We start from the raw sequence: 23,031 nt of genomic DNA on the forward strand, positions 1-23,031 counted from the left end.
AGTATGACACATAGAATGGACCTGCTATCCCCGTTTAAATAAGACAATCTCATTTCAGTAGGCCTTTAATGAAATAAATATAATTTTGCACCATATGAGGCGTTAGATACACGGTGTGTGTACACTTGAAACATCTTTTTTTTCCTTCTAAAATCCACACAATGCAGAGAAAAAGGTGGCAATTGCAACAAAAAAGCAGCTTGTCTGGATTCTTGCCTTGAAAGTGGGGGTTGGAGGGCATCAAGACAATATTTTTGCATGCCTGCTGCTGTTCACCGGCGGTGACAAGCGCCCGTGTAATATTTGCAACATAGGTTCCTAGCAACAGTTGTCGAGGAGAGACATTGTGAAGATGCACACCTGTTTGATCTGCCGCGACCCTCTGTGATAAGTGGCCTCCGTAACCATGCCGACCACGATATGGGACGGATGCATAGGGCGCTATCGAAAGACCTTGGGTTATCAAACACATACCGGCGACATGGACTCACGCACGCACATACACGTTTATTCATGATCATACATTGCAGCCACACAAAACAAATGCTGAATGTAGTGCGGTTATAGAAAAGCAACAGTAAATACTAATACAACAGCAATACATTCAAATCCCGATTGAGAAACAACACATTGTGGAGGGAAAAGCAGGCACCAGATGGCCGACGTGTGTGTGTGTGTGTGTGTGTGTGTGTGTGTGTGTGTGTGTGTGTGTGTGTGTGTGTGTGTGTGTGTGTGTGTGTGTGTGTGTGTGTGTGTGTGTGTGTGTGTGTGTGTGTGTGTGTGTGCGAGTGTGGGAGTGCGTGTATGCGTGTGTTACTCACAACGAGAAGGTGGACCATAAAGTGGAAGTCTCGCTTGCCCTGTTAATGACAAAATAGGAGTTGAGGTTAATCATTAGATCAGTGTCTCCCTTCCAGTCATCTAAATGTACTTGTGGCGGGCCACCACAAGTACATTTAGGGTCCGACAAGTAAAATAACGTGGGGAAAACGTCTTTTTATTTGTTTTATTTGCAATACAGGAAGGTACACTTTCCACGTATCTTTAAGTATTTAATCTGTGTTGAAAAACATTTACCTTATTTACTGTAAAATATATTTTATTTTCATATTTTATTTTCACGGCGTGGCGCAGTGGGAGAATGGCCGTGCGCAACCCGAGGGTCCCTGGTTCAAATCCCACCTAGTACCGACCTCGTCACGTCCGTTGTGTCCTGAGCAAGACACTTCACCCTTGCTCCTGATGGCTGCTGGTTGGCGCCTTGCATGGCAGCTCCCTCCGTCAGTGTGTGAATGTGTGTGTGAATGGGTAAATGTGGAAGTAGTGTCAAAGCGCTTTGAGTACCTTGAAGGTAGAAAAGCGCTATACAAGTACAACACATTTATCATTTATCATTTTATATTTCATACATTGTTTTATTACAGCTAGTAGTATTACCTTTAAATAGCAACTTAATGTTCCGGTGTTGGTATATATATATATATAAATAAATGATAAATGGGTTGTACTTGTATAGCGCTTTTCTACCTTCAAGGTACTCAAAGCGCTTTGACACTACTTCCACATTTACCCATTCACACACACATTCACACACTGATGGAAGGAGCTGCCATGCAAGGCGCCAACCAGCACCCATCAGGAGCAAGGGTGAAGTGTCTTGCTCAGGACACAACGGACGTGACGAGGTTGGTTCTAGGTGGGATTTGAACCAGTGACCCTCGGGTTGCGCACGGCCACTCTCCCACTGCGCCACGCCGTCCCATATATATATATATATATATATATATATATATATATATATATGTATGTATATGTATGTAAGTATGTATGTATGTATGTGTGTGTGTGTGTATGTATATATATGTATGTGTGTGTATATATATATATATATATATATATATATATATATATATATATATATATATATGTATGTATGTGTGTATATGTATATATGCATGTATTAAAAAAAACATCTGTTTCTAATTAAAAAAAAAAAAAAACATTACTATTTTTATGACACTTTTTTAAAAACGACAACAGGACTCCCGCTGGACAAATATGTTACTGTTATGCTAAATATATGCTAAACACAAAGAAAAAGCTAAAATACTGCAGGCGGTTCAATTTTGTCATTACACAGAATTTTTTTCTTCTTCTTTTTTTTTCTAAATTGAACAATGTACATACAAACATATATTCTCAATGTACATAAAAACCAGGCACTTTCAACAAATCTCAACAATTTCAAACATCCATCAGGGTCGGTGTACCTTCCGTTCGTTCTATTTTTCAATTCTGAAACGCAAGTCAAATAACAAAATTAGGACCGTTTTTCAATCTTTATTATACATGGTGGATTTTAAAACAAACAAAAAAGGGTTGATTTTCATTAAAATATTCCCATCAAATCGGATTTTGCGCTGTTTTCCTTTTATGGCTTTTAATTTTTCCAATATATGTTCATTCAAAATGCAAAAATGCGTGTTTATATTTTTGATGACAAATTGAACCGGAAGCAGTATTTTAGCGTTTCCTTTGCGTTTTGCATGTTTTTTTTTTTAGCATAACGCTAACACCTTTGTTCAGCAGGAGTCGTATTGTCGTTTTAAATAGTTTCATTAAATAGTTTTCCAACTTTGTTTCAAAAATGAAAATAGAAAAAAATGGCCTGAAATTAGTTTTTAGGAAATAGAATGTCCGCAAACACATTTTTTTGGTTTTTGCTGATTAATATTTTAAATTTTTCATGCATAAAAAATAAAAATGAAATATATACCTCTTTTTTTAATCTACCTAATTGCTCTTCAACACTGAAAAAGAAAAACGGTTTGTTTTTCTATTACATTTTTTGTGTTTCAAAATAACATACAAGAATAAACCAATATTTTTTTCTTATTTTTCAATTCGCATTCATGAAACCAAAATCTAATGACCAAAACATACACTGACTGTAAGCATTTCACCTTCCAGGCAAAATACGTAAATGTTTCAGAAGCAAAGTTTGGGATTTGGACTTAGCATCAATATTCAATTGCTGTTTATGTCAGTTGTGTTTTCCATTAAAATCTAACTTGGTAAATATTTCTACAATTTTAAAACAATCAAGATTTTAATTTTGGTTAGCCTGTCAATGAGCTTGTCCATTGTATGTCAACATTATGCAAGCAGCGTAAGAGTCAACCTTTATCTTGTATAATTGTGTTGCTTTTTTCAGTTTATACCAAACTGTATGTTGATTGAACATGATTCCTACATTCCTGTGCACTCTGTGTGTATATTAAAATACTTTCCTTTATGTTTATTTTTGGAATAACTTTATTGTAGAGACTATCAATAAACAACCTCAAGTTCCAACTTTTACGTCTGCAAATTAAAAGGCTGTTTATATATTTGTCAAACTAAATTCCAACATTCAGGGAGGGCAAAATAATATGTCAGTAAACCAGCAGTGTACAAAGTAGTCATAAAATAAGCAGCAACATTTGAAAATTACAGCAAAACGGTATAATGTAACAATGAAAATGTATGTTTATACTAACAACGCAGATTTGTCTTTAAGTATATGACATTGCATGCAAATTATAGGATGACAACATTCCCACCACGCCTCCAGCACCACACATAGATCGCCAATCTTTAGGAAACAATGTAAGCGAAACATAACAATGACAACTTCTGCGGTTTGAATGAATTACAAATGATGCCGTCCTAAATGTGCACATTGTAAGAAAGCGAATCATCATTTTTCTGTTGCTATTATTACACTACAGGTCCTTAAGTCCTGCTCTAGGGAAATGTCAGTTTATCCCCATCAACTGTGGTTACTGCGATACAATTACAGCACAGTGTAATGTGCACAAATACATATCTACGAATCCTTATAATTGTCTTTTTGCGGCGTGAAACACAACTTCATTGATGTACAGTGTCATGGAATATTGTACACAGCATTTAAATATGTTTAATAGACCAGTTTCAGTCAGTCAGTCAATGGTGTTTCATGCAAACTAATAAACTCTGCAAATATAATTTACAAAGAGGTTTGAATGAAGATTAGTCCCTAAAAAAAATATATTGATTTCCCTTTTTGCTCGCTCATTCTCCAACGACAAGTCTCCATGCAGGGGAAGCGCTACCCGGCCTTTCTGTCTGCTTTCAATGAAAAAAAGGCCATATCAAACAATGGCTTAAGGTTGTCAGAGATGAAGGGAAGGAAACTAACGGGAGAAGCACAGAGGAATAAAGCCAGAAAAGGCAAGGGCTGTGCAAAATCTCCTGTGCAAAATTCAAGTATTGCAATATCTTGCCCAGCCAGACACACAAAGGCATAGAGCAGTGTTGCCCAAAGTGCGTCCCCGGGGCCATATGCGCCCCGCAGCTTGTTTTTTGTTGGCCCGCATCTACAGACAAAATTAACATGTCCCAGATTATGACAATACACAAAACATTTCATAAATTACTTAAACTTGCCAAAATCCCTTTTTAAAAAATGGGACCTGTGATGCAGAATGGTTTGCAACCTGTCTGTCTTGCTGCATACCATATATGGTCGCTGATGATTGCCAAACTTCCTGTCATGATGAATAGTATGTGTACACATTTCTTGCAAGATATGGTTCCTGTTCAAGTATGCTGAAACCCTCAAAAAGGTTTTAGTTGGGTAATAACAATATTAATAAAGGATAATGATAATAAGTTATATTAGATATTACACACATTTTCTTTATTAACTATAACACACAGCTAAAACGTGATTGAGCTACATTATATTATATATTTAATATACGATATCAATGTGGCCCCCACATCTTTTATTTTTTTCTGTGTTTTCTTTTCTGGAAAAAGTTTGGACACCCTTTTTTATAGACAATAAAACATGCTCCATATTTCACAGAGCTTGAGCGGCTTCTTTTGTGTAACATGTCAACCTCTTTTTTTTAATATATATATATGTATATATATATATATATATATATATATATATATATATATATATATATATATATCTTAGGTCAGGAAAAATTACAGAGGCTATTGCAAGCCTGTTTCGCAGATTTACCTGCTCTTCAGGGGATTTTTTGAAATCCCCCGAAGAGCAGGGAAACCTGCAAAACAATGAAATAGGTCAGGAAAAACACAGAGTCTAACGCATATTCCGCTCTACCCCGGTATTGCACACTGTATAATGGATAAACCACAGAAGTTAAAATTAAGTCATAGTCTCTTTAATAAAAAGTCAAAAAAATGTCTAAATCTTAATAGGAAAAAAACAGGAGGTAATAAAAACAAACTATAGGTAGCAGAACTATACCACACGGTCAAAGAGGAGGGGGCTAAAAAAAATATATGCCATTCAATAATGTGATTGGTTAGTTTATTGACCTATAGAGTAATGGTGATTGATCCCTCTGTATGGAATCCACCTAGCAACAAGTCAATTGTGGGTTATTGTAACTTATTGAAATGTTGTTTCATTGTCCATACTTTTGATATAAAAAGTGAAAGATGCAGAGGCGGATATTACTACGATACTTTTAGTACATTTAAAGATGATGAAACCAATCTAATGTACAACAGAACAATATGATACATGCTAAACTAGCTGACACTGTAGTATTGTTTTACAGGTGACAACGCAAATTAGTGCAATATCAGATAATATGTCTTTAGAATTAATTTGTTTCATATATACAATATGCAAAAACGAGTCCATGGTTCTCGCCCGGAAAAGGGAGGAGTGCCATCTCCGGGTTGGGGAGGAGACCCTGCCCCAAGTGGAGGAGTTCAAGTACCTAGGAGTCTTGTTCACGAGTGGGGGAAGAGTGGATCGTGAGATCGACAGGCGGATCGGTGCGGCGTCTTCAGTAATGCGGACGTTGTACCGATCCGTTGTGGTGAAGAAGGAGCTGAGCCGGAAGGCAAAGCTCTCAATTTACCGGTCGATCTACGTTCCCATCCTCACCTATGGTCATGAGCTCTGGGTCATGACCGAAAGGATAAGATCACGGGTACAAGCGGCCAAAATGAGTTTCCTGCGCCGTGTGGCGGGGCTCTCCCTTAGAGATAGGGTGAGAAGCTCTGCCATCCGGGAGGAACTCAAAGTAAAGCCGCTGCTCCTTCACATCGAGAGGAGCCAGATGAGGTGGTTCGGGCATCTGGTCAGGATGCCACCCGAACGCCTCCCTAGGGAGGTGTTTAGGGCACGTCCAACCGGTAGGAGGCCACGGGGAAGACCCAGGACACGTTGGGAAGACTATGTCTCCCGGCTGGCCTGGGAACGCCTCGGGATCCCCCGGGAAGAGCTAGACGAAGTGGCTGGGGAGAGGGAAGTCTGGGTTTCCCTGCTTAGGCTGTTGCCCCCGCGACCCAACCTCGGATAAGCGGAAGATGATGGATGGATGGATGGATGGATGTTGAACACCTAGCCCAGGTGGACTTGTCGGACTTCAGTTGCAGGCAGCGATCTTGTCCCCACTCTGACATTGTGAAGTGAAGTGAAGTGAATTATATTTATATAGCGCTTTTCTCTAGTGACTCAAAGCGTTTTACATAGTGAAACCCAATATCAAAGTTACATTTAAACCAGTGTGGGTGGCACTGGGAGCAGGTGGGTAAAGTGTCTTGCCCAAGGACACAACGGCAGTAACTAGGGTGACGGAAGCGGGAATCGAACCTGCAACCCTCAAGTTGCTGGCACGGCCACTCTACCAACCGAGCTATGCCGTCCCGGATGTTGTGGATGTTGTCTTATCTTTATTTTTTTCTGTGTTTTCTTTTCTGGAAAACGAAGCACCTCCCGCTGCCTCAGCAGAGCTACCAACATTGTCAAAAACAGCTCCCACCCTGGCTTTGACCTGTTTGACCTACTGCCCTCAGGGAGGCGCTACAGGGTCATCAGGTCTAAGAAACAGACTCAAGAACAGTCTTTTTCCCGGAAGCCATAAACACGGCGAACTCTCATAGGCACTGATTTTATAGTTTAGCACCTCTCTGTGTGCAATTTTTACTTCCCACCCACAGTCTGAATGCTTCTGTATATAGAATAACATTTAAACACATTCAGAACATTCGTTCTCCAGACTGGACTATGCACCTTACCTCCTTTTGCACTATTTTTCTTTTCTTTCCTTCCTATGTTTTGCATATTTACAGACTCTCGTACTGACACCGGAGTTGCTTTCAATCTCATTGTACCTGTGTATAGTGACAATGAAATATACTCTATTCTATTCTATTGACAGCGATTAGTCAGCTGGCATAGGCTCCAGCTCCCCAAGAACAGGATAAGCACAAGATAAGACCTTTCATATCTCCATCCATCCATTTCCTACCGCTTGTTCCTCTCGGGGTCGCGGGGTGTGTGTCAGGTTTGTCACTGACAGTTTAGTTATGTTTTGGTTTTTCCTAATTTTTTTTATTTCCTGTCAGTGCTCTTATTTTGGTTCTGTTTCCTGCTAGTCTCCCTGAGCGGCTGATTGGCACCTGGCCACACCTGGTGTCAATCAGCCAGCTGCTATTTAGACCTGCTTTGCCTTCCAGTCAGTGCTGGAGTATTATCGTTGTAGCTGTAAACTACTATCTGTAAGTTGTACTCTGTGGCTGTTTGCAGCTTGCTGTCTTTTTGTTCATGATTTTCCTGTTTGCTTGTTCCTGGTTTGTGTTTTTTTGTTGATTTTTGGACATTATATCATGTTTTCCTGCACCAAGCCTGCTGTCTCTGCATCTTGGGATGGATGGAATAACTTTGGCAGGAATGGCAAAGAACAGAAACATTCGGTTTGAAGGTAAGAGGGTGCAGGACAAGGAAGGAGGCAGTGACAAAGTGGGGGGGGGGCAATGGCAGTGTGTCCCACCATGAGCGCTGTCACTACCACACGCTCGGCTTCTGTTGCCACTGATTGTGATTGTTGTTCAAACAAGGTCGACAGCTGCCACAAACATCTCCTGGCACAAACGCAGCGAGTGTGCTAACATTTCTCTATGCTGTCACACTTTATGGCACCCCGTTATCTTTTTTTTTTTTTCCTTTTTTTTTTTTTTTTTTTGCTCAACCCTTCTGCAATTCAACGTGCTCTCTTGCCAAAATGGGATTAAAAAAAATAAATAAAAGGTTTCCACGCTATAGCTGACAAAATGGAGGCATTGGAGAACATGTTCTTCAAACGTCTTTAAAATGTGGCTTGTGAGCTATCAGGTAATAACCAATGGGTCAATAATCCATCCATCCATCCATTTCCTACCGCTTATAATTCAGGCCTCTAACTCTTAGGGAGACCTGGGACTTTTGTGGGTATTTTTATTGCCTTTGCAGATGACATCATGCAACAAAATGTTAATTTCAAAGGTTAGCGCAGGGGTCGGCAACCTTAAATGGTGAAAGAGCCATATTGGACCAAACATACAAAAAAAATATATATATATATAAGTCTTATAATGACGTCAACACATGATATTAGTGTCTATATTACTTATATTAGCCTACAATTAAAATTACTATGTGTCGCAGGCTGACATAAATCTTCGTTGACAGAAATGTAATATTTATTCTACACATTTTTAAAACATTGAAAAAAATCAGTAACACTTCTCACAGGATGAGATAACTCCTGGAAATGACTGCCTTAGAATGGCCAAAGGTATAGATGTGTGTCCAAGTTAAAGAAAACGGCAGGCTGTCTTCATCTAATGGATTTATTACAATCTTTGCGAGCTGGGTAATTTTTGCTGTGGTCTGGAACAACATGGCAGACAAACAACAATCAGAAATGCAGGCAATATTAAATACAGGTAATTTGTCATTAGACATGCAAATATAAATTAAATACACAGAGGACATAAGTAAAGGTAATTAAATTGGCTCAAATATACCTACAAGTTAGGAATAATTAAAGTATCAATGATTGTCACACACACACTAGGTGTGGCGAAATTATTATTCTCTGCATTTGACCCTTCACTTTTGATAACCCCCTGTGAGGTGAGGGGAACAGTGGGCATCAGCGGTGGCCGCCCTCGGGAATCATTTTTGGTGATTTAACCCCCAATTCCAACCCCTTGATGCTAAGTATATAGATGCAATATGTACATACAGCTAGCCTAAATAGCATGTTAGCATGGATTATCTTGCAGTCATGCACTGACCAAATATGCCTGATTAGCACTCCAACAAGTCAATAAAGCTCACCTTTGCGCATTCACGCACAGCATAAAAGGTTTGGTGGACAAAATAAGAGAAAGAAGGAGTGGCATAAAACATGTCTTTCTGTGAGAGCGTTGGAGAAAGTTGTACATGCAAACAAACTACGACGAGTTCAAGGACCGCTGAAATTTGCAGGACAAAACGGCGCTCGGCAAATATACTCATCAGAGAATCATGTTTAATATAAACAGTGGGATTGCTAACAATTATGTAGGTTTGTGTCATGTTTGTCCTCCGACAGAGACCCTACAATGTTTTCATACATTTTTGACAAAGCTCCAGGGAGCTACTAGCCGCATGTGGCTCTAGACCCGCAGGTTGCAGACCCCACGCCCCCTCGGTTAGTGGGATAAAATATGAGCACAGGAGTTGTATCAAAATCCATCTGAAAATGTGCATTGTTCGTTCTTTGATAAGTTATGTTTAGCACGAGCTATTGAGTGAGTTTACATTGGAGTTCCCCGGGACCCTTTTGTCCCCATAGACTCCCCTTTATAACTGCCATTTTTCGATATCCTGTAACCCTGTAATTTTTAAATGCTTTTTCCATAAAAACCAAATCAACCCAAGCATTTCCTTTTGAAATACGTGCAAATCATATTGAATGTGTAATTTGACACTTTAACCACTACATACCGCCACTTATTATTCATATTAGACAAATAATTGCTTTAAGTCTGCCAACTACATGTCTGTAATAAAGGCCATGTTGGTGAGTTGCCGTACGAGTTGTGTGAATGGGGTTACAAAAATGTGCGTGCATGCAAGAAAATTGCATAGTTTGTGTTTTTGCCATGAGAGAAAACTGAGTTTTCTCAACATAAAAAAAAAAATATGATCTGAAGTTGATCTAGATAATTAACAATTTGAAAGTGCAGCAAATATTAATACAGTATTAGACTTCCATTAATTGTCATTCAAATTTGAACTTTAGAGCACCGTACTTATCTGTACTGTACAGTTCAAATTTGAATGGCAATAACAGGAAGTCTAAGACTGAGTCTAAGTCTAAGAAAAGAACAAAATGTTGTTGCATTAGCTTGTTGCAGTGCAGGATAAAAGAACAATACGGTGCAGATATAAATAAATAGATTACTGTACAGATAAATATATTGCACTTTTGCATATGCATACATATGGCTTGCTTACTTTTAAGGCTGAAACCCTTCCGGGTCCCAGAGATTTATAACGTTCACCACATTTGGGGGATCCCCAAAGGTTAATGACAAACGGCAACAAAATAGAGTGAAGACAATGACTGCACTGACCTTGTGAGTCAATTTAAATGTTGCCCGTTCTGTAAACAAGACATTAGAGACCCCCTAGGTCAGGGGTCGGCAATATTCAGCATACAAAGACCCATTTGAGCCCATTTCCCCCCCAAATAAAACCCAACAAGAGCCGCAAACTCTGTTCGATTCCTAAAATTACGATAAAACCCCTTATAGTTTTCTTACATTCATGCTATAGAATTTCATGAAATCAAACACTTGACAACGATTCACATTTTATTTCTGGGTATAAGCAAACCACCAAATTATTTTGAACATTCGAAAAAAAATACACTGGCGTTTCCCTTAATGAATTTGAAAAAATCAACTGCGGCATATTTAATTTGACTTAAAAGAGGAAAAGAACAACCTGGTCATCAATGAAAGCAATCGGTCCATGAAGCATTAAATGTTCTATTTTATTCAGAAATGTTTCTCTTTTTTGATCCATCCATTGCTAGCTAGCTGAGGGGTTGACCGTTAAAAACAATACAATTGCTTGGCAGCAAGAGATGACGCACAGAGGCTATGGCATACGCGAATCCCTTAGGGGTGATGGACAACTGGGCAGTGCCAGAGTAGCTGCAGCCTGCCACTATAGCCCCCACTCCCTCCTCTGTGTTGAAAGTCTCGAGATGTGTGTTGTAATATATATACTGTATATGTGCTTTGCTTTGGAGGTTTTTTCCCACTCCAGACTGGGCCCCTTTGTATTTTTTTTACTCATCCTTCCCACGGGTTGACATTTTTCACATCTTTTACAGGGTGCCCTCAGCGTTCCTGTTCTGTTACCTGTACACTGTTTGTCTAATCTTGAATGCGTTTGTGCTGAAAACAAAGTGAAGTGAAGTGAATTATATTTATATAGCGCTTTTCTCTAGTGACTCAAAGCGCTTTACATAGTGAAACCCAATATCTAAATTACATTTAAACCAGTGTGGGTGGCACTGGGAGCAGGTGGGTAAAGTGTCTTGCCCAAGGACACAACGGCAGTGACTAGGATGGCGGAAGCGGGACTCGAACCTGCAACACTCAAGTTGCTGGCACGGCCGCTCTACCAACCGAGCCATGCCGCCCAGTTTCATTGTAATTGTGCAATGACAATAAAGACCTACCTACCTTCGATCGACAATATATTAAAATGTTTTATGATATTATAAGATAACAGAACTCTCTAAAATAACAACTGTTGGATTAAAACTAACTAAATAAATGTAAATATTTAAGTAGCCATTATTTGTAAAAATTTTGTTTCAAAGCCAAAGGGAGCCACGGCGGTGGCATGAAAGAGCCGCATGTGGCTCCAGAGCCGTGGGTTGCAGACCCCTGCCCTAGGTGGACCTGCACTATCAAGAGTTGCGTGAAAATGTCCACCTTTGCTAAGATAACAACGCGCACTTTCGAAAAATGCACCACAATTAACTGAGACTTACCAACAATTACAAACTGCAATTAAAAACGATACTGCACACTATACAACCATTATAATAAACATATTGTTTAATTAATAATATAGTTAATGTCCAGAGGATCATGCTATGGATTTTATTATATCACAGGTCCAACTCAAGGCAACTCTGGTGCTGGCACACGGCTTTATGCAGACCACCAAAGACTGGAAATAATGTGCGTCCATAAAGCACTTCATCTTTCATATACTGTACTAAACATATTAGTTCATTCAATTTAACAGACATGTGTTTTAAATAGTGATATTATCTGATCATGCAAAAAAAACATATACAGTATTCCAAACCATTTTTTGTTCAAATTAGGGCTGTCAAAAGTAAGGAGGTAACTCATGTGATGACTCACCAAAAAATATTGCATTAATCGTTCATAAACTCAGATTAATCGCACAATTTAAATTAACTGAATAAGGAGACTCAAACTGGTGTGCCCAGTGGTAAATTCCACACCAAAATACACCCTGACTGGACTTTCAATAAAACAATTAGCAAATCTTGAACAAATAAATGACGTGCATTCAAGTAAAACATTTAACGAATGTTCTTGGATGACTTTCTGACGATAGAATTGCATTTGTGTCCAAATAATGAGGCCTTTTTTAAGTTAATTCCAAGTATTAATCATGATTAATACAAATAGAAAGTGTCGTTAATCTGATTCATCAGTTGACAGTGTTAAAGGCCTACTGAAATGAGATTTTCTTATTTAAAATGGGATAGCAGGTCCATTCTATGTGTCATACTTGATCATTTCGCGATATTGCCATATTTTTGCTGAAAGGATTTAGTAGAGAACATCCACGATAAAGTTCGCAACTTTCGGTGCTAAGAGAAAAGCCCTGCCTTTACCGGAAGTCGCAGACGATGACGTCACAAGTGTGGGGGCTCCTCACATATTCACATTGTTTTCAATGGGAGCCTCCAACAAAAAGTGCTATTCGGACCGAGAAAACGACAATTTCCCCATTAATTTGAGCGAGGATGAAAGATTCGTGTTTGAGGATATTGATAGCGACAGACTAGAAAAAAAAAATTCCGATGTTTTTAGACACATTTACTGGAATAATTCTGGGAAATCCCTTATCTTTCTATTGTGTTGCTAGTGTTTTAGTGAGTTTAATAGTACCTGATAGTCGGAGGTGTACGTCCACGGGTGTCTTGACACCAGTGTCTCAGAGAAGTCGACGGCAGCTTTATGGACGGCACAAACTCAGTTTTTCTCCGGTAAGAAGAGACTTTTTAACCACAATTTTCTCACCGAAACCTGCTGGTTGACATTCGGTTGGGATCCATGTTCGCTTGATCCATTGTAAATTTTCACCTCCAGGAATCACCGTGTGTTTGTGTGGCTAAAGGCTAAAGCTTCCCAACTCCATCTTTATACTTTGACTTCTCCAATATTAATTGAACAAATTGCAAAAGATTCAGCAACACAGATCTCCAAAATACTGTGTAATTATGCCGTTAAAGCAGACGACTTTTAGCTGTGTGTGTGCGCAGCGCTCATAGTTCCTAAAAACCTGTGACGTCTTGCGTACACGTCATCATTACACAACGTTTTCAAGACGAAACTCCCGGCAATTTAGTAAACCTAAAAGGCGGTATTGGCATGTGTTGCAATGTTAATATTTCATCATTGATATACAAACTATCAGACTGCGTGGGTTTCAGTAGGCTTTTAGTAGCAAGTAAAAAAAAAAAAGTTAAATGTATTCTGAACTTTAATCGAAAGAATAGGGGGGAACAAAAACAAATTGGTAGCAGCAGATCCATAAACTGACAAGGAGGAGGGGTTGGGGATTGATGAATGATTCACGATTACCGTATTTCCTTGAATTGCCGGAGGACATATAGTATGCCCCTGCCTTGAATTACTGCCGGGTCAAAATCGCTTCCCAAAATAATTAGCGAATGCTTAGTATTACCGCCTGGTCAAACTCGTGACGTCACGAGTGACACTTCCCCTGTCATCATTTACAAAATGGAGGAGGCTGATTTCAATACCGGTAATTTGAAATCACATAAAGGGAAGACGATTAAGAGCTATTCAGTAGGATTTAAGGTCCAAGCTTACATCACACTCAAATTTTTACTGCATGCCTTTGGTAAGTGCCGGAGTGATAATAGGTTTTAAAATCATTAGTGCATGCTTACTTTTACCGCATGCCTTTGGTAAGCGCAGGAGTGAGAAGAGGTTTTAAATTAATTAGCGCCCCGGCGGCAATTCAAGGAAATATGGTAAACTGACTTAAAAAAACATAATTTGACAGTACTAGTTAAAATAACACAAAGCCATTTATCCCTCAGTTTTTACTTTTTAAAAAAAATCTAATGTATAGGCAATTGTTATAATAATTGTCACAACATTAAATCTCATATATATTTAATGTTACATGCAGCCATAACTGCAATGTTTAAATGATGCATTGCACCTAAATATATTTCCATTTTCAGCAGAAAAATCAGGTTGATTACAATAATTATATTTGTATACACACATGGGGGCGGCATAGCTCGGTTGGTAGAGTGGCCGTGTCAGCAACTTGAGGGTTGCAGGTTCGATTCCCGTTTGTGCCATCCTAGTCACTGCCGTTGTGTCCTTGGGCAAGACACTTTACCCACCTGCTCCCAGTGCCACCCACACTGGTTTAAATGTAACTTAGATATTGGGTGTCACTGTGTAAAGCGCTTTGAGTCGCTTGAGAAAAGCGCTATATAAATATAATTCACTTCATACATTATGTTTACATAGGCCAACAATTTTAAATAGACCGACTTAGACATAGACTTCCTTTTTATTGTCATTCAAATTTGAACTTTACAGTACAAATAAGAACGACATTTTGTTGCATTAGCTCTTGGTAGTGCAGGATAAAAAAAAAAAGCAATAAGGTGCTTTTTTTTTTTAATACAAAAATACAAAAAAATCAACCTAAATATCTATTATCTTATCTCCTTTGTTTGACGCTTCAGAGAGCAAATGGATTAATCCTGCAAAAAGTGCGAAGATTAATATGTAATCACCATCACCTGCCGTGTTAATCGCTCCTTCATTCTATCTGTGTCTCACTCCAGTGAGCCATCGTTACAGGCTGCACCCTCTCTAATCTGTATGCGGCGCATCTGCAAACACAAAAACAAGCATTCCTCTAAAAATGCCGCATCTAATATTAAAGAGATGCATGTTTAATGATATTAAAAAAAAAATCATTTGAAAAAACAAGACAATTAGTTGTGCATTCTGAATGTGTTCACTCATTCGTCTCGTTTTTTTTGCACGGGTGACAATCTTTTCAAAAAGACCCAGAAGTCTTCTTTCTCTCTCGCTCCTGCTGTTCTATGGTCTTATGGTGTCACCCAGCAGTTGCACATTATGGTGTGGTAACCAGGCAGCATCTAATTGGAATAATTGGGAGAATGTATACCGAGCGGCCTGTTTGAACACCTGTTAGCGCAGAATGTTTCTCATGGCTGCACATTTTAGGTGCTGTGTCACACCATTTGGTGCATGCGAGTGTGTGTGGGTGAGTGGGTGTGTGAGCGGCCTTTGCAAGTGGGACTTTACAAGACTCCTGACTGTGTCCCCCTTTTTTTTTTTTTGTTAGTTTTTTGTTCGGTGGCTGTGGTGAGGATGCTGGAGATAGAAAAAAGTGGCCGAGCACAGTTTCCATTTTGACACCTCTGACCCTTCCAGAAGGTCCCATATAACCACCAGGGATTTGGGTCTTTGACAGTATAAATACATGCATCTTCACACCTCCCAGGCTGTCATCACTCGCATGTAATTATTTCCACTCAATAAATCCACTACAGAATGAGCACTTCTATGAAACACTAGTGTCCTCTGCAGTGGACAATTGTTTTTTGATGGAACCAAACTAAATGTTTTTTCATACACGTTGTCATTCTGTACCTGATACAGAATGAACCAGAGTCCTCTACAGTGGACATATGCTTTAGTTGTTGGTCTTTTTAAAACAGTTTTAGTTTTTGGTCTTTTCAATAACATATGTCCTCTGCAGAGGACTCTGGTTCGTTTTGTATCAGCCACTTTGAAAAACCACTTGAGATCTACCTCTGTGGTGGACATTTGTTATTGAATAAGCCCCCAAAATATGTTCTTGGATGACATTCTGATAAAACTGCATTTCTGTCCAAATAATGAGGCCCTTTTTTTAAGTTAATTTCAAGTATTAATAGCAAGTAATAACCTGTTCAGTTCCGTGTCAGTTTATTTCAAACATGCATACGATATAATGTGATGCGCCACATATTTCCAGTATTTTCATTACAGCACGTCCGAAAGGCAGTAAGAAGAAGCATATCTTATAACCGGGCCCGTGATTAATCATGATTAATCCAAATTTAAGTGCAATAATCTGATTATTTGTTTGACAGTGTTAATAACGTGTAAATAAATATATATACATATTCTGAACTTGAATTAAAGTGTAACAATACATTTGTTTTTGAATAGCCCAAAAACAAATGTCCACTGCAGAGGATGCTTATTTTCAGGAGCTTTCTTTTCTTTTTTTTTTTTTTTTTTTTAAACAAACCCTCCTGAGAACCTTAGGTGTCCTCTGTAGTGGACATGTATTTTTGTTTTTGGTCTATTCAAAAATATACATCATCTGCAGAAGACATGTATGGGGAAAAAAAACCCTCCTGGGAACCTTCGGTGTTCTCTGCTGTGGACGTGAATTTTTGTTTTTGGTCTATTCAAAAATATACATCATCTGCAGAGGACATGTATGAAAAAAAACACTCCTGAGAACCTTGGGTGTCCTCTGCAGTGGACATTTATTTTTGTTGTTTGTCTTTTTAAAAATGTATGTCCACTTCACTCCGATGAGGTGGCTACTTTTCCAGGGTGTACCCCGCCCTCCGCCCGATTGAAGCTGAGATAGGCACCAGCGCCCCCCGCAACCCCAACGGGAATAAGCGGTAGAAAATGGATGGATGGATGTCCACTGCAGAGCACATACATGGAAAAAAACCCTCCTGAGAACCATGGGTGTCCTCTGCAGTGGACATTTATGAAAAAAAAAAAAAAACTTCCTGAGAACCTTAAGTGTCCTCTGCAGTGGACATTTATTTTTGTTTCAGTCTATTTAAAAAAATATATGTCCACTACAGAGGGTATATATTAAAAAAAAAAAAAACCTCCGGGAAACCTTGGGTGTCCTCAACAGTGGACATTTATTTTTGTGTTTGACCTATTTAAAAATATATGTCCACTGCAGAGAACATATATGAAAAAAATAACCCTCCTGAGGACCTTGGGTGTCCTCTGCAGTGGACATTTATTTTTGTTTTTGGTCAATTAAAAAATATATGTACACTGCAGAAGACATGTATGAAAATATCCTCCTAAAAACCTTGGGTGTCCTCTGCAGTGGACATTTATTTTAGTTGTTGGTCTATCTAAAAATATATGTCCACTGCAGAGGACATCTATGAAAAAAATAACACTCCTGAGAACCATAGATGTCCTCTGCAATGGACATTTATTTTTGTTTTGGTGTATTTAAAAAATATATGTCCACTGCAGAGGACATCTATGAAAAAAAAAACCTCCTGAGAACGTTAGGTGTCCTCTGCAGTGGACATTTATTTTTGTTTTTGGTCAATTTCAAAATCAGTGTCCACTGCAGAGGACATCTATGAAAAAAAAAAAAAAAACTTCCTGAGAACCTTAAGTGTCCTCTGCAGTGGACATTTATTTTTGTTTCAGTCTATTTAAAAAAATATATGTCCACTACAGAGGGTATATATTAAAAAAAAAAAACCTCCGGAAAACCTTGGGTGTCCTCAACAGTGGACATTTATTTTTGTGTTTGACCTATTTAAAAATATATGTCCACTGCAGAGAACATATATGAAAAAAATAACCCTCCTGAGGACCTTGGGTGTCCTCTGCAGTGGACATTTATTTTTGTTTTTGGTCAATTAAAAAATATACGTACACTGCAGAAGACATGTATGAAAAAATCCTCCTAAAAACCTTGGGTGTCCTCTGCAGTGGACATTTATTTTAGTTGTTGGTCTATTTAAAAATATATGTCCACTGCAGAGGACATCTATGAAAAAAACAACACTCCTGAGAACCATAGATGTCCTCTGCAATGGACATTTATTTTTGTTTTGGTGTATTTAAAAAATATATGTCCACTGCAGAGGACATCTATGAAAAAAAAACCCTCCTGAGAACGTTAGGTGTCCTCTGCAATGGACATTTATTTTTGTTTTGGTGTATTTAAAAAATATATGTCCACTGCAGAGGACATCTATGAAAAAAAAACCCTCCTGAGAACGTTAGGTGTCCTCTGCAGTGGACTTTTATTTTTGTTTTTGGTCAATTTCAAAATCAGTGTCCACTGCAGAGGACATCTATGAAAAAAAAAAAAAAAACTTCCTGAGAACCTTAAGTGTCCTCTGCAGTGGACATTTATTTTTGTTTCAGTCTATTTAAAAAATATATGTCCACTACAGAGGGTATGTATTAAGAAAAAAGAAAACCTCCGGAAAACCTTGGGTGTCCTCAACAGTGGACATTTATTTTTGTGTTTGACCTATTTAAAAATATATGTCAGCGGTAGAAAATGGATGGATGGATGTCCACTGCAGAGAACATATATGAAGAAAAAAAAACCTGAGAACCCTGGGTGTCCTCTGCAGTGGAGATGTATTTTAGTTTTTGGTGTATTTAAAAATATATGTCCACTGCAGAAGAAATATATATATAAATAAAAACTTCTTAAAAACCTTAATTGTCCTCTGCAGTGGACTTTTATTTTAGTTTTCGGTCTAATCTAAAATAAATGTCCACTGCAGGTATAGACCAAAAACAAACAAAAAATGTCATCTGCAGAGGACGCTGGTCCTCAGTAGTTTTTTTTTATTTTTTTCATTTTTACCTATGCTCATTGTGTGGCCGATACAGTATAAACCGTTATCTTTTTTTTTTGATTGATTGATTAATACTTTTATTAGTAGATTGCACAGTACAGTACATATTCCGTACAATTGACCACTAAATGGTAACACCCGAATAAGTTTTTCAACTTGTTTCAGTCGGGGTCCACGTTGATCAATTCATGGTGTCCTATGCAGTTGATATTTAGTTACGTTTTTGCTCTATTGAAAAATAAATGTCCACTGTGGAGGACGTTGGTTCTCAGGTTATTGTTCAATTTATTTCAATTCAGGAGTTTAATTCAGAATAAAATACCAATTAGAGGCTAGGGGTGGTTTTGCGGTTTATTTACCAATTAAAAGCATTAACCTGAAGTATTTTTTCAAAAATACTGAAATGTTATGTATTGAACGTGTAAAGTACAATATTTGTGCGTGGAGCTGTCCGCAGCTGTGGTGCTGAACTGCATCAGGACTCAAACTGGCAATCACAACAAATGATTAGTGGTTATTTTAACAATACTTCTGAGTAGTCTGCGTACAAACAAACATATTGCGTGTTGCAATCAGGTTATTAATTGAATAAGAGGGCTTCTGCGTGACCCCAGGGGGCTCGTGATAATCCGTGTCAGGTTCCACGCTGCTTTCCCTCCAATCTACTCTCTGCTGCCATTACTGTTAATCATTTGTGAGGTCGACACGGTAATATTGGAGCAAACCACTCACGTTTGTACTTCAAGTTGCTCCGCGTACCTGTTGATATCGGCGGGTCGACGCCTCCCTCGTCCGCATCGCGAGAATCTGCAGATTCAGCAGGAAAATGAGGATTGTCAGTCATAAAATGCATTTTTTTTTTTTTTTTTTTGGCGTCAATTTTTAACGTTCAATCTCACCGGATGAAGCGACACCGCAGCCCCGCGGAGGAGGAGAGACGTCTGGCGCTGACCGGAGCGTCCCGTCCTCCTGCTGCCTGCGCCTTTAAAAAGCCTCCCGCCGTCCAATGGGAGGTCTGTCGGCGTTAAAGAGGACATGACGTCATTGTCATGCCACCCTCCCCCCACTTAAATATCAGTGAAATTATCTCCGCATTATTACCTTGAGAATAAGGACTGGTATGGAAAAGGGGTGTGTTACTGTATGATTCAGATGCATTTTTTGCACATTCTGAATCAGAACTTATAAGCATCGAGTTCTGCATTTTTTTTTTTTTAATTTGAGGCAGTTTTTGCAGCATACTCCTAAAAATAGCAACAATGTGTGTTTAGTTGGTCAACAATGCTGGTTCCTTGAAGGCCTACTGAAATTAGATTTTCTTATTTAAACGGGGATAGCAGGTCCATTCTATGTGTCATACTTGATCATTTTGCGATATTGCCATATTTTTGCTGAAAGGATTTAGTAGAGAACATCGGCGATAAAGTTTGCAACTTTTGGTCGCTAATAAAAAAGCCTTGCCTTTACCGGAAGTAGCAGATGATGTGCGCGTGACGTCACGGGTTGTGGAGCTCCTCACATCCTCGCATTGTTTACATTCATGGCCACCAGCACCGAGAGCGATTCGGACCGAGAAAGTGACGATTTTACCATTAACTTGAGCCAAGATGAAAGATTCGTGGATGAGGAAAGTGACAGCAAAGGACTAGAAAAAAAGTGAAGTGAATTATATTTATATAGCGCTTTTCTCTAGTGACTCAAAGCGCTTTACATAGTGAAACCCAATATCTAAGTTACATTTAAACCAGTGTGGGTGGCACTGGGAGCAGGTGGGTAAAGTGTCTTGCCCAAGGACACAACGGCATTGACTAGGATGGCGGGAGCGGGAATCGAACCTGCAACCCTCAAGTTGCTGGCACGGCCGCTCAACCAACCGAGCTAAACCGCCCCAACCGAGGGCAGTGGGAGCAATACAGATGTTATTAGACACATTTACTTGGATAATTCTGGAAAATCCCTTATCTGCTTATTGTGTTACTAGTGTTTTAGTGAGATTATATGGTCATACCTAAAAGTCGGGGTATGGCCACGGGTGTGGTGATCGCCAGTGTCTCTGAGGGAAGCCACGTTTCTCGACGAGGCGAAGCGAAGGCAGCCGTTGGGGCCGGGCTGAGATTTTTTTTTTCCCCTCCTCCACGGTGGAATCATATTACGTTCAGGGGCGGCCGGTCGGAGGAGGCAAGAGAGTCCGCAGCTGCCTCTTTGACAGGTGCACAAGGAACGACGCAAGCTCTCCGCTCATAACTACGGTAAGAGCTGACTTATTACCACAATTTTCTCACCGAAACCTGCCTGATGACATGTGGTTTGGGAACCATGTTCGCTTGACCGCTCTGTTCCATAGTAAAGCGTCACGTCATCTTTCGGGAATGTAAACAAGGAAACAAGAAAACACCGGCTGTGTTTGTGTTGCTAAAGGCAGCCGCAATACACCGCCTCCCACCTACATCATTGTTCTTTGACGTCTCCATTATTAATTGAACAAATTGCAAAAGACTCAGCAACACAGATGTCCAGAATACTGTGTAATTATGCGATTAAAGCAGACGACATATAGCTGGGATCGGGACTGGAAGAAAATGTCCGCTACAATCGGTGACGTCACTCGCACGCGTCATCATACGCGTCATCATACCGCGACGTTTTCAACAGAATACTTTGTGCGAAATTTAAAATTGCAATTTAGTGAACTAAAAAGGCCGTATTGGCATGTGTTGCAATGTTAATATTTCATCATTGATATATAAACTATCAGACTGTGTGGTGGGTAGTAGTGGGTTTCAGTAGGCCTTTAACAACACATATATTATTCATTACCAGTTTGTACGGAGGGACAAGGGTTAGTGCATGTGCCTCACAATACCAAGGTCCCGGGTTCGATCCCGGGGCTCGGGGTATTTCTGTGTAGAGTTTCCATGTTCTGCCCGTGACTGCGTGGGTTCCCTCCGGGTACTCCGGCTTCCTCCCACCTCCAAAGACATGCACCTGGGGATAGGTTGATTGGCAACACTAAATGGGCCCTAGTGTGTGAATGTGAGTGTGAATGTTGTCTGTCTATCTGTGTTGGCCCTGCGATGAGGTGGCGACTTGTCAAGGGTGTACCCCGCCTTCCGCCCAAATGCAGCTGACATAGGCTCCAGAAAGGGGCAAGCAGTAGAAAATGGATGGATGGACAGTTTACACATTAATCAACATTGGACAAAATTAATATTAACTATTAGCCGATACAGTTTTGAAAATATGCAACTTTAGCATAAAAAAAATCAGTACACATAATTAATCATGGAGGAGGCGGCACGGCATGGTTGGTAGAGTGGCTCTGCCAGCAGCTTGAGGGTTCCATGTCCGATTCCCGTGTCTGCTGTCCTAGTCACTGCTGTTGTGTCCTTGGGCAAGACGCTTTACCCATATGCTCCCAATGCCACCTACACTTGTATAAATGTGACCTAAAGATGTAGATCAGGGGTCCCCAAACTAATGTCCCGGATACGGCCCGCCATCGTCCAAAATCCGGACCGGACCAATGTTCTTTGGCTGTTTTTATTGATTTTTATTTCTTTAAATCTGTCGTTTCTAATCCATTTTCTACCGCTTATTACTCTCGGTGTCTCCTAGCCGCTCAAGCAAATCATATTGTCTAAAAATGCATTTTCCCATCGATAATGTGACAACTCAGCAAGTGTACACTCTTTCAGTCAATTAGTGCACGAGGAATATATATATATATTAGGGGTGTTGGAAAAAATCGATTCGAATACGAATCGAATCGAATGAGTTGTGCGATTCAGAATCGATTCTCATTTTAAAAAAATCGATTTTAAAAAAAAATAAGTATTTTTTTTTTTTTTTTTTTTTATTAATCCAACTAAACAATACACAGCAATACCATAACAATGCAATCCAAATCCAAAACCAAACCTGACCCAGCAAGACTCAGAACTGCAAAAATCAGAGCCATTTAAGTCTCACCTTAAAACTCATTTGTATACTCTAGCCTTTAAATAGACCTCCTTTTTAGACCAGTTGATCTGCCGCTTCTTTTCTTTTTCTCCTCTGTCCCCTCTTCCCTTGTGGAGAGGGTCCGGTCCGATGACCATGGATGAAGTACTGGCTGTCCAGAGTCGGGACCCAGGATGGACCGCTCGTCTGTGTATCGGTTGGGGACTTCTCTACGCTGCTG

At 39.5% G+C, this 23,031-nt stretch overlaps 1 long non-coding RNA gene across 1 annotated transcript in view; it reads right to left on the bottom strand.

The window, feature by feature from the left end:
- Positions 1-19,804, bottom strand: part of LOC133563817 (uncharacterized) — a 49,088-nt gene extending 29,284 nt beyond the window's left edge. The window contains exons 1-3 of the long non-coding RNA XR_009809124.1: positions 19,751-19,804; positions 19,584-19,658; positions 822-860 (exon numbers count right to left, since the gene is read on the bottom strand). This is a non-coding gene — a long non-coding RNA (uncharacterized LOC133563817). The remainder of the gene's footprint in view (positions 1-821; positions 861-19,583; positions 19,659-19,750) is intronic.
- Positions 19,805-23,031: the final 3,227 nt, after the last annotated feature.

The sequence above is a fragment of the Nerophis ophidion genome, linkage group LG12, assembly GCF_033978795.1.
Source record: "Nerophis ophidion isolate RoL-2023_Sa linkage group LG12, RoL_Noph_v1.0, whole genome shotgun sequence".
Classification (NCBI taxonomy): Eukaryota; Metazoa; Chordata; class Actinopteri; order Syngnathiformes; family Syngnathidae; genus Nerophis; species Nerophis ophidion.